Below are 11408 nucleotides of genomic sequence, written 5' to 3' on the forward strand. Positions count from 1 at the left end.
AACTACTCTGGTTAACCACTGTCTAAAGACTTCATATTTAAATAAATAACTCATAACTCAGCCTTTTACCTTGCTTTCTGCACATAAACACTCAGAAATTGTCAATTCTGTATTGTGAACATACTTTCCTGATGCACTGGCAAAAGACACCACTCAACATGAATATCAGGCAATCCTGTTATCAACGTTCTCACTCACTCCACTGCTTTACTCAGTTAATTTTCTTCTCCTTTTCCCTACTGTCTCTCCTAAAGTTATTTGCATTTCCAAGGGAGAGCAGCTTGCGCATTTCATTTGCACGTTTGACTCCTATAAATGCTTTAGAGTTCCCAGGAGGTGTATATTATTAAATGCCCAACCAAGGTGTAGCCATAGAAAATAAGGAACAAGGCTGGGCATGATGGCAGACTCTAGCAATCCCAGCACTTTGGGAGGCCGAGGTGAGTGGATCATTTGAGGTCAAGAGTTCTAGACCAGCCTGGCCAACATGTTGAAACCCTGTCTCTGCTAAAAATACAAAAATTATCTGGGCATGGTGGTGTGCACCTATAATCCCAGCTACTTGGAAGACTGAGGAAGAAGAATTGTTTGAACCTGGGAGGCGAAGGTTGCAATGAGCTGAGAATGTGCCACTGCACACTAGCCTGGGAGACAGAGAAAGATCCCATCTCAAAAAAAAAAAAAAAAAAAGAAAAAGAAAGAAAATAAAAAGGCACAAAGACAAAATCTAGATAGGAGAGCCGGGACTTCCAGATGGGCTAATTAAGAGACTTGCTCCACTGCCAAGACAGGGGATTCTTACTATTCCTTCCCACTGGCCTTGGTTAATTGCAGTAGAACAGTGCCTGCTACATCCTCTCCATTTTTCTTTTCCTCTTTAGGAGTTTTCATTGTGGAGTCTTAATTCCCATTGCATTAAGATATATTCTGGGTTCAGGAAACTGAGATTTTTTTTTTTTAAGTTATGGGACAGTTACCACAAAGAAATACTTCCCAATGTATGTCCATGTGGATGGCTCACTAACTTCCTGTGTCAGGCCTGGTCGGTCTGGGACAGCACTACTGCTTGCTGGTTTTAGATTTTGCTGCTTTGTGCAATTTAGTAGTGCTGTTGTCAGGTGTTGCCTTGGGGACTCTCCAGAAACTCTGGTGAATATAGATGGCTCTCTGAGCCTTCAGGCTCCCCTGCAGCTCCTAGAGGGCAGGTTTCATTGTAATGAGGATGTTTCGCTATGAATAGTAGTCACTCTTTCTCCAATCAGGCCCCTGGTGACAGGCCACTACTTGAGGGCATGTTGTCCCTTGAGCTATATATGCTGCTCTTGTTACATGAGGTCTTGGTAGTCGTCTGGCCTGTATTGGGTATAAGTTGCAAAGTCCTGCTCTCCAGCCAGAGTGAGCTGGCCAGTATGGTGAAACTCTACGTCCATCTCTGCCAGGGTCCGACCTGGCTGAATGACAGATGAACAAATGCACTCTGATACTGATATCCAGTGAAAAAGCAGGCTAGGGGACTGGGCAGCTCACAGACACCGAGGAGGGAGCTGTAAAGAGTCAGTAGCCATGGCCCCGACAAGCTGGCACTGTGGGCATTTATTCAGTACAGATTTAATGACAAAGGCCTGGAGTCAACACATCTTGCAGGTAATTAACATTGTCACCCCCAACAACCCAAGACAGCAGTCCTGTGCACAGATGATTAAAGACCAGGTTCTGAGGCCTAAGTAAACTAACTTATCTAGATCAATTCCTTTACACTTCCTTATTATCCATTCTGAGAAAATTCAGCTGCCTTCGGCCAAATCCTGTTCTGAAGCTATGCAAATCCCAGGCCTTCCGAGAAGGTTTGCGTCCTTTTCCTATAATTTATCTTACAACCTTTCCCACCATCCTGACCGATCTCCTACACATCTCACTGATGAGAGAGCCACAGGATACCAGGCTCCTGGGTAGCAGCAATTCCCTCATAGTGAAGTCAGAGAAGATGATAAAATGCTGGGCTTCAGTGTGTTGATAAAGGAGACCCAGGATGAAAGGATCAAGTCACCTAAGCCTAACCTGTGATACGGCAACTGCAGGAGTCCCCTTGGCAATTTGCAAGAGCAAGTGCTGCTGAGGCCAGTGCCCCCTTGGTTGCTGCGTTCCTTGCTGCTATCACTCCTTGTCCCCACCAGCCACTCAGAGGTCAAGTGGGGTACCTTCAAAAGAGAAACAACTGCCCACAAGGCCAGTGCAAATGGAGCTCGCCCGCAGACGTTTTTAGTAACAATTTATAATGTCAGAACAACAGGGTGCCAAACCCAAGGTCATCTAGATTTTCTCCTGTTATCTTCTAGGAGTTTCATAATTTTGTCTTTTACATTTAGGTCTGTGATCCATTTTGAGTCCTATTTATCTGGTGGAAAACTGACTGACACAGCATATGCTTCTAGTGTTTAAAAAAAAAAAAAAGAGGAAAGATGAAGCATTAACTAATAGAAATTAGTAGAAATTGAGTGGAAAAATGAAAATGGTCTCTCCCTCTGTCTTCTTTATCAACAAATTTTCTTTTTGTGTTTTTGCCATCAGCATATACATCTGTTCTCTAATCTACTAACTGAAAACATAAAAACCTTTTGTACCACACACGTCCTCCTGAACTTTACAACCAATTTCTCTGCTCTCCTTGACAGCAAACTCAAGGGTCACTTCCAGTTTCTTTCTCTACTTCCTCATTTCACATTTTCTCCAGAACTCATTCTAAATGGGCTCATGTCCTGATTACTGCAGTGGGACTACTCTTATCAAGGACAACAGTGACATCCATTGCCGTGTTACTGCACTGCAGGTTCAGACATTTGGTGCTTGCCTATGAATTCAATGGAGTAAATCTGTCATATATGCTCATCTGATAATGATGGGAATCTTAGGCCCCTAAGCATATATGACTCAGTTGTCCACACCCTTTTATTTTAAAATATATAATTCTCTTGGTGACATCACACTTTGGTTTTCTTCCTACCTCAGTGACTTATCTTTCTCAATCTCCTTGACTGGCTCTTTTCTGACTTTTAAATGTTGGTGTACCCGAGGACTCAATTCTAGACCCCCCTCATCTATTTGCATCAATGCAGTCATCCTAGGTAATGTGTTCCTATAACTTGAAATCCCATCTGTACATAAATGACTCCCCCTAAAAATCCATCATAATCCACAACTTCTCTTCAGGACTCCAGACTGGTATCTACCTCCCTCCTCTGCATTTCCACTTAAAAACCTATGGGGCATCATCAAAGTAAAACCACCAATTTGATTCCCCCGAAAACAGTTGCTTGCCAAATCTTCTACATTTCTTCCAAATTTAGGAAAAGTCATCATACTCTACCAAATGTCTTAAATCCCAAATATAAGTAATTATTGATTCTTTATTTTATTTATTTATTTTTCATGAGACGGAGTCTCACTCTGTTGTCCAGGTTGGAGTGCTGTGGTGCCATCTTGGCTCACTGCAACCTCCACCTCCCAGGTTCAAGCAATTATCCTGCCTCAGCCTCCTAAGTAGCTGGGGTTACAAGGTGCATGCCACCCTGCCTGGCTAATATTTGTATTTTTAGTAGAGATGAGGTTTCACCATATTGGCCAGGCTGGTCTCAAACTCCTGATCTCAAGTGATCCGCCTGCCTTGGCCTCCCAAAGTGCAAGGATTACAGGCATGAGCCACTGCACCCGGCCTATTGATTCTTTTAATCTAATCCATCACCATATCCCATTGACTCTATGTCGAAAACATGGACCAAATCTGTGTGTTTCTTTCCTGTCCACTACTACCTGACTTCAAACCATCACCATCCAGACCACTACGATAGTTTCCTAATCTTTCTGCATTCACTCTTGCTCTATAGCAATCAGTTATTTACACAACAGCCAAAGTTTTTTTTTCTAATATAAATATGATCATGCCTGTCTCTTGATTAACACCCTCCAATAGCTTCCCATCGTGCTAATAATAAAAACATCTGAATCCGCTATCTGATTCCCAAAGCCTCATATTATCTGGCTTTTGCCTGTCCTTCTGATGTTCTTCCTCAACAGTTTTTCTTTCATCGATTATGATGTAATTACACTAGTAATATCCTTATTTCTCAAACATACCAAATTCATTCTTGTCTCAGAATCTTTGTACTAACTGTTTTCCTGCTTGAAATATTCTTCCTCTTGAACTTCCATGTGACCAGTTCATGTAATTCTAATCTCAGCTTAAACGTAACCTCCTCAGAATATTTTTTTCTGAGTCCCTAAGATAACGTAGCCTCTCAGGCACTCTCCAGTCTAGTTCAGCAAATATTTTAGTTCTTTTCATAGCACTTGCTGTAACTTTCTGTCAATCACAAAATCACCTCCTTTCTCTCATTCTTCGCCGGTCTGAGAGCCTTCGACGCCTCTCTTTTTCTCCATCTATTGCAACAGCCTCCACAATCATCTGTCACTGTTCAGTGAGAAAGAGAGTGGGTAGCCAGAAAATGAGATCTGAGCCATATACAGCAGAGTTTGCTAAGCCTGAGTTAGACGCCTGGTAGCCATTAAAAGATGCAGAGCAATGTGATGATCCGCTCTATTTTTTTTTTTTAATTTGTATTGAGTCTAAAGCTTAACCGTAACTTTCTTTTTTCATTTTTATTTTTTATTTTTTGAGACAAGGTCTTACTCTGTTTCCCAGGCTGGAGTGCAGTGGTGCAATCTCAGCTCACTGCAGCCTCTGCCCCCCAGGCTCAAGTGATCCTCCTGCCTCAGCCTTCCAAATAGCTGGGACTGGAGGTGCAAACCACCATGCCTGGCTAATCAACCATAAAAATTTTTCATTTGTATAAGTCCAACTTATTCCTTTTTTACAGATGGTGCTTTTGGTGTCATGTCAAAGAATTCTTTGGTTAGCTCTTGGTCCTGGACATTTTTTAATGTTTCTCCTAAAAATGTAGCAGTTCTACATTTAACATTTAAATCTATAACCCATCTTTAATTATCTTTTGCAAAGAATGTGAGGCTTAGGTTGAGTTTCTTTTTTGTTAATATTTTTAATGTCCAATTACGCCAGTATCATTTGTTGAAAATAATATTCTTTCTTCATTGAAATTTTTACTTACATCAAAAGTCAATATTGTGTGTGGATCTATTTCTGGACTCTATTGTGTTCTATTGGTCTATCTGTCTACCATTTAGCCAATATCACACTGTCTTGATAATTGTAGCTTAATAGCAAGTCTTGACACTAAGTAGCATGAGTACTCCAATGTTCCTTTTCAAAAGTAATTTGGCTATTTTAGTTCCTTTGCCTTTCCATATAAATTTTTAGAATTAGGTTGTTAATTTTTTTAACTTGAATCACATTGAATCTATGGATTTGCTTGAAGAAGAATTGATGTCTTAATCATATTCTGTCTGCAGTACTCTCTTATTCAGTACTAATCTTTGAACTCTATCTGCCTTGTTCTTCCCAACTCCAAACTTTATTTTCTTATTTCAAACTCATTTCAAAGAGTCTACTGGGCTCTACCTGTGTTTCCCCTCCTACACTGTGGCGTGGGAACTCTCTCAAGTCAGTAAGCAAGGCAATCATGGGAATCATCTTATTTGTTTCCCCTTTTTTGGAGATTACAATGCTACACTACCTGTTGTCCAGTGTCAGAAAACCATTCTTTCCCATTTTCCCTAGATTTTTAGTTGTTTAAGGTAGGAGCATAAACCTGGTCTCTCTTATGCCATCACTGCTGGAAGTAGTTATATGTTGATTGTGTTTTAAAAAGTCATTTTTTGCTTCTGTTCATGGAGAGAGAGAGCTGTTTGCAAAAGCTAGTTCAGGCATCCAGACAAGAGATGGCATGAGCCTGTAGGTGATTCTTGGGGAGCATAAAATCAGCAGCACTTGGATTTTGCTTACCAAATGAGAGAAAAGTCAATAATAAATTTTAGACTTGGCACAATCTACTGAGAGGACAATGCCTCTGATTCCTAAAAGAAAGAAAACTGAGGAAGGGGCAGGTCAGGTAATAGGAGAACTGGGGATACTGTTTTCAGAATGTTTAGTTTGTCATGCCTACTGCTTGTGTTCACAGAAATTCCAAGAAGTTGACTGATTTTATGAGGCTGGAATTTTGGGAAGTGGTCAGGGCTGATGGTTTAGATTAAGAGGGGTACAATATATTTTTTTCTTTTAGTTTTAGTTCACATCATAATTGTACATATTTAAGGGATACAGAGTGATATGTTGATACATGTATACAATGTGTATAATAGTCAAATCAAGGTAATTAGCATATCCATCACCTAAAACATTTATCATTTCTTTGTGTGGTGAAGATTCAAAATCCTCTCCTCTAGCTTTTTGAAAACACATAATAAATTTTTTTTTCTAGCCACTTATGTAGCTAGCAAAAATAGTACTGGAGTAGGGGCAGGGTCTTGCTCTGTCACCCAGGCTGGAGTGCAGTAGTGGCACAATCATAGCTCACTGCAGCCTTAAAACCCTGGGCTCAAGCGATCCTCCACCTCAGTCTCTGGAGTAGCTGAGGCATGTGCAGCCACACTCCTTTTATTTATTTATTTTTTTTGTAGAAACAAGGTCACACTATGTTGCCCAGGCAAACTCCTGGCCTCAAGATACAGAGAATTAAAAAGCACAATCAAGTAACCTAACTGACATTTATAAACCATTTCTTGCACCTAAGAGTAGGATATTTCACATAATACCCAATGTAATTCTTTTCAAGTGCTGGGTTATAAAATAAGTTTCAATAAAAATCTAAGGCTTTAAATTATACTAAGTATATTCCATGACCATAATCTATCAAATTAAAAACCAGCAATAATAACATAACTAGCAAATGCCTAAATCTTTGGAAACTAAACAACATATATATAAATAACCCATGGGCCAAATAAATCTTAATGAAGATTAGAAAATATTTTGAACTGAAAGATAAGAGGAGTACATTTCAAATTTTGTGATTTAAAGCTAAAGGCAGTGTGCATAGGATTTTTTTTTTTAAGACAGGGTCTTGCTCTGTCACTCAAGCTGCAGTGAAGTGGCAGAATCACGGCTCACTGCAGCTTCAACCTCTTGGGCTCAAGCAATCTTCCTGCCTCAGCCTCCTGAATGGCTGAGATTATAGGCACTCACCACCACATCTGGCTAATTTTTAAATTTTTTGTAGAGGTGGGGTCTTGCTATGTTGTCCAGACTGCTCTTGAACTGCTGGCCTCAAGCAATCATCCAACCTGAGCCTCCCTTACAGGGGAATTTTTACCTTAAGTGTTTTTATTAGAGAATAAGTGTGTGAACTCAATGATCTAAGTTTACACTTCAAGAAGCTAGAAAAATATCAAATTAAATCTAAAGAAAATATAAGAAAGTACCTTTTAAAAGTGGAAATAAATGAAATAGAGGTCAATAGAAGAGGAAATATTAAAGTTAAGATATCAATAAAATGGATAAGTTTCTAGCAATACTAATCAAGAAAAAAGAAAAAATACAAATGACCAATCTTAGGAATGAAAAAAGGAACATTATTACAGAGACTAAACACACTAAAATGATATTACAAATCACTTTATACCATTATATTTGACAATTTAGATGAAATGGCCAAATTCCTTGAAAAGCACACATATGAAACTGTAATAAAAAGAATTAGAAAATCTAAATAGTCCAATACCTAGTAAAGAAATTGAATTTCTAATCAATACCCATTAAAAACAAAAAAAAAACTTCAGGCCTGCATTGTTTCACCTGTGAATTCTACTGAATATTTAAGAAAGAAGTAACATTAGTCTTACGAGAAACACTTCCAAAAGACAGGGAAAAAAGGAACACTTACTAGTTTACTTTTAAATACATCTGTTCAATACAAAAATTGTGCTTGAAGAATAAAATGATTTTTATGAAGTTAAAATTAATATTAATTCATTTTTTATTTTAACCAATATTTCAGAAAAGTTGTGTTTTCATTGACATGGCCAGACATAACTGAAATCAGTATCTTTTTTTTCTGAGACAGAGTCTTGCTCTGTTCCCCAGGCTGGAGTGCAATGGCACGATCTCGGCTCACTGCAACCTCCGCCTCCCTGGTTCAAGCAATTCTCCTGTCTCAGCCTCCTGCGTAGCTTGAATCACAGATGCCCGCTACCACGCCCAGCTAATTTCTATATTTTTAGTAGAGACGGGGTTTCACCATGTTGGTCAGGCTGGTCTTGAACTACTGACCTCAGGTGATCCACCTGCCTTGGCCTCCCAAAATGCTGGGATTACAGGCGTGAGCCACTGCCCCTGACCTTGAAATCAATATCTTAAGTAATGTTTGGATCATGCAATTTTAAAGTGACACATACTTTACACATTAGTGGTTTTAAAAAGTTTTTCTCACATTGATGTCACGGCAATAAATGGAAGAAAAAAATACCTAGTTCTTGAAAACAATAATAAAAACCTTAGTTTCTAATGATTACCCATCATGTGGAAATTTGCAGTGAAACCAAAATGAAGCCAAGTCATTTAATTTCTACTCTTCAAAAATCTCTGTATGTAGTATTTCTGGAGTATCTGACTAGTATAATAAGGTTTTTTTGCCTTTATTGTCAGACACTTCATTAAATCTTAGGGTGGTAAAAACAGTCTGAAATCATCATAAAATCTTACCGTTCAAATAAATTGTACTTATGTTTTACACTTTTTGAAATAGATATTCTGACGAGAGTAAGATAATATCTCATTGTGGTTTTGATTTGCATTTCTCTGACGATTTGTGATGTTTAGCTTTTTTAATGTACCTGTTGGTCATTTCTATGTCTTCTTCTGAAAAACGTCTATTCATGTCCTTTGCTCACGTTTTAATGGAATTACTGGTTCTGTTGTTGTTTCCACACGAACATTTTCAGATGAACATTCATTGAGATTTTATTCATAAAAGCCAAACCTGGAAGCAACTCAGATGTCTGTCAACTGTGGATACACTATAGCATATCTGTATGATGGAATGTTAGAGTTAAAAAGGAATTGCTAATATATGCAACAACATTGTGAACAAAAGTTCTCTGAAAAGGGCTTGGTGCGGTAGCTCACGCCTGTAATACCAGCACTTTGAGGGGCTGAGGCGGGTGGATCACCTGAGGTCAGGAGTTCAAGACCAGCATAGGCAACATGGTGAAACCCAGTCTCTACTAAAAATACAAAAATTATCTGGGCGTGGTGGCATGCACCTGTAATCCCAGCTGCTTGGGAGGCGGAGGCAGGAGAATTGCCTGAACCCAGGAGGAAGAGGTTGCAGTGAGCCTAGAGGGCGCCACTGCACCCCAGCCTGGGTGACAGAGTGAAACTCCGTCTCAAAAAAAAAAAAAAAAAAAAAAAAAATTATCTGAAAAGGAATGTGGAGGAAACAGACTTTATTCCAGTGAACAGTTGCAAACTACAGAAACACAATCTTTGTTGTAAAATGAAGATGTGTTCCAGGGAACAGAGGGAAGGCCCCGGTTTTAAAGCAAAAGTTTCTGCCCAGCTTCCCTATCACCTATGTTAATGCAAAGAAAGAGTGAAACTTACTTAGTTCTTATTGGTTGACACAGCTCAGTCCTGATTGGGTTAATACAGCTGAGCCCTGATTGGCCAGGGAAGGTGAACTCTGATTGGTTGCTTCAGGTGAGCTCTGATTGGTTGGTTTCCAAGCCCCAAAATTAAAAGCTGTGAGTTTTGAGGGGACTCAGAGTACATGTATAACCTCTAGACAGCAAATGGCTGGTAGGTTCTATTTTAAATTTAAGCCCAAGTAACCACACAGGATCCATCCCAAAAGATTGGCTCTTTCAAATTCACATTTGTTCACAACATGAATGCATCTCAAAAGCATTATGCTAAGTGCACAAAGTCAGACACAAAAAACTATCTCTTATATAATTCTATATGTATGAAGTTCTAGATTACAAATAACTATAGTAACAGAAATGAGGTGAGTGGCTGTCAGGGAACAGGAGGTGAGGAAAGGGGATCAATAATTGCAAAGGGTCACAAAAAACTTTGGAGTCAATATAAATATCTATTTTCAGATGATGGTTATGTGATAGTATTATTTATAGGCCATTTTCATTTATAAGTACAGCTACAAAAATCCTAAATAAAATATTAGCAAACCATATCCCAAAATATATAGAAAAATATTGTACTATGACTAAGTTGCATTCATTACAGAAGTGCAAAGGAACTGATTTATGCCAACCACCTGATTGAGCTTGGAGCCAGCTTCTTCCCCAGTCTGCAGATAAAAGCCCAGCCCAGATGACACCTTGGTTTAATTTTGGCCTTGAGATCCTATGCAGAACATTCCGCCAAACGCATTCAGATGCCTGACCTACAGAGCTATGAGCTAAAACATGAGTGTTATTTTACACTGCTAAATTTGTAGTAATTTCTACATAGCAACAGAGAACAAATACAAATATTATAATACTATTTATAAAACTTAAAAATCTAAATATTGAGTTCTTTAGGTATCCACATATTAGTACATATTTCTACAAATCAAGGAAATCACATACACAATTCTAGATAGAAATTTTTAGCGGGGTGGAAGTATTGGAATGATTAGGCAAATACACGATTGATGCGAAGATGGGACAGAAATGAAAGACTTTGTCATTTGCATATTATCAAACATTACCTTTATTAAGCAAAAAGAGCCAATCGTTAAATATGCATTTAAATGTTTAATTAGAAACTAAATTATTTGTTGTGCACATGTACCCTAGAACTTAAAGTATAATAAAAAAATGTTAAAAAATAGCCATTCTCCCTGGTATAAGAGGGTAAAAAAAAAGAAACTAAATTATTATATTTATTATATAATTATATAAATATTTATATATAAGTATAAACATAAATATATATAAATTTATATTAAATTAAATAGAATTTAAAATTTAATTTAAAAGTTTAAATATGCATTTAACCTGACCTGCTTTATATATTTAAAAAAATGAATTATCCATACTATGCAGTTCAATTTAATAACATAGTACTAAAGATAAGTTTGGTATAGATGGTAAACTGTAGATGCTTTTACTATTACTGCCTGGTTTTTTATTTACAAGCATGTAACAATTTTTGTAATAAATAATTGTTGTAAGGAGATCCTTATTTAAAAGCCTCAGAAGTTTTCAAATATGTACTCAAAGATAAATTCACATAGGAAAATGAACTATATGAAAGCAGAAAAGGAAAAGTTAATTAGATAATTAAAATTCCCACAGAAAGGTATATATTTGAATAATAATAAAAGACCATTTCCCAATTATCTACTATAAACCAGGCACTTTGCTAGCATTTCAGGCACACCATTCCAATAATCTTCAAAAGAAATTTGCAAAGGAGATACCATAATTTTTTCCTA

Source organism: Nomascus leucogenys, chromosome 10, assembly GCF_006542625.1.
Source record: "Nomascus leucogenys isolate Asia chromosome 10, Asia_NLE_v1, whole genome shotgun sequence".
Classification (NCBI taxonomy): Eukaryota; Metazoa; Chordata; class Mammalia; order Primates; family Hylobatidae; genus Nomascus; species Nomascus leucogenys.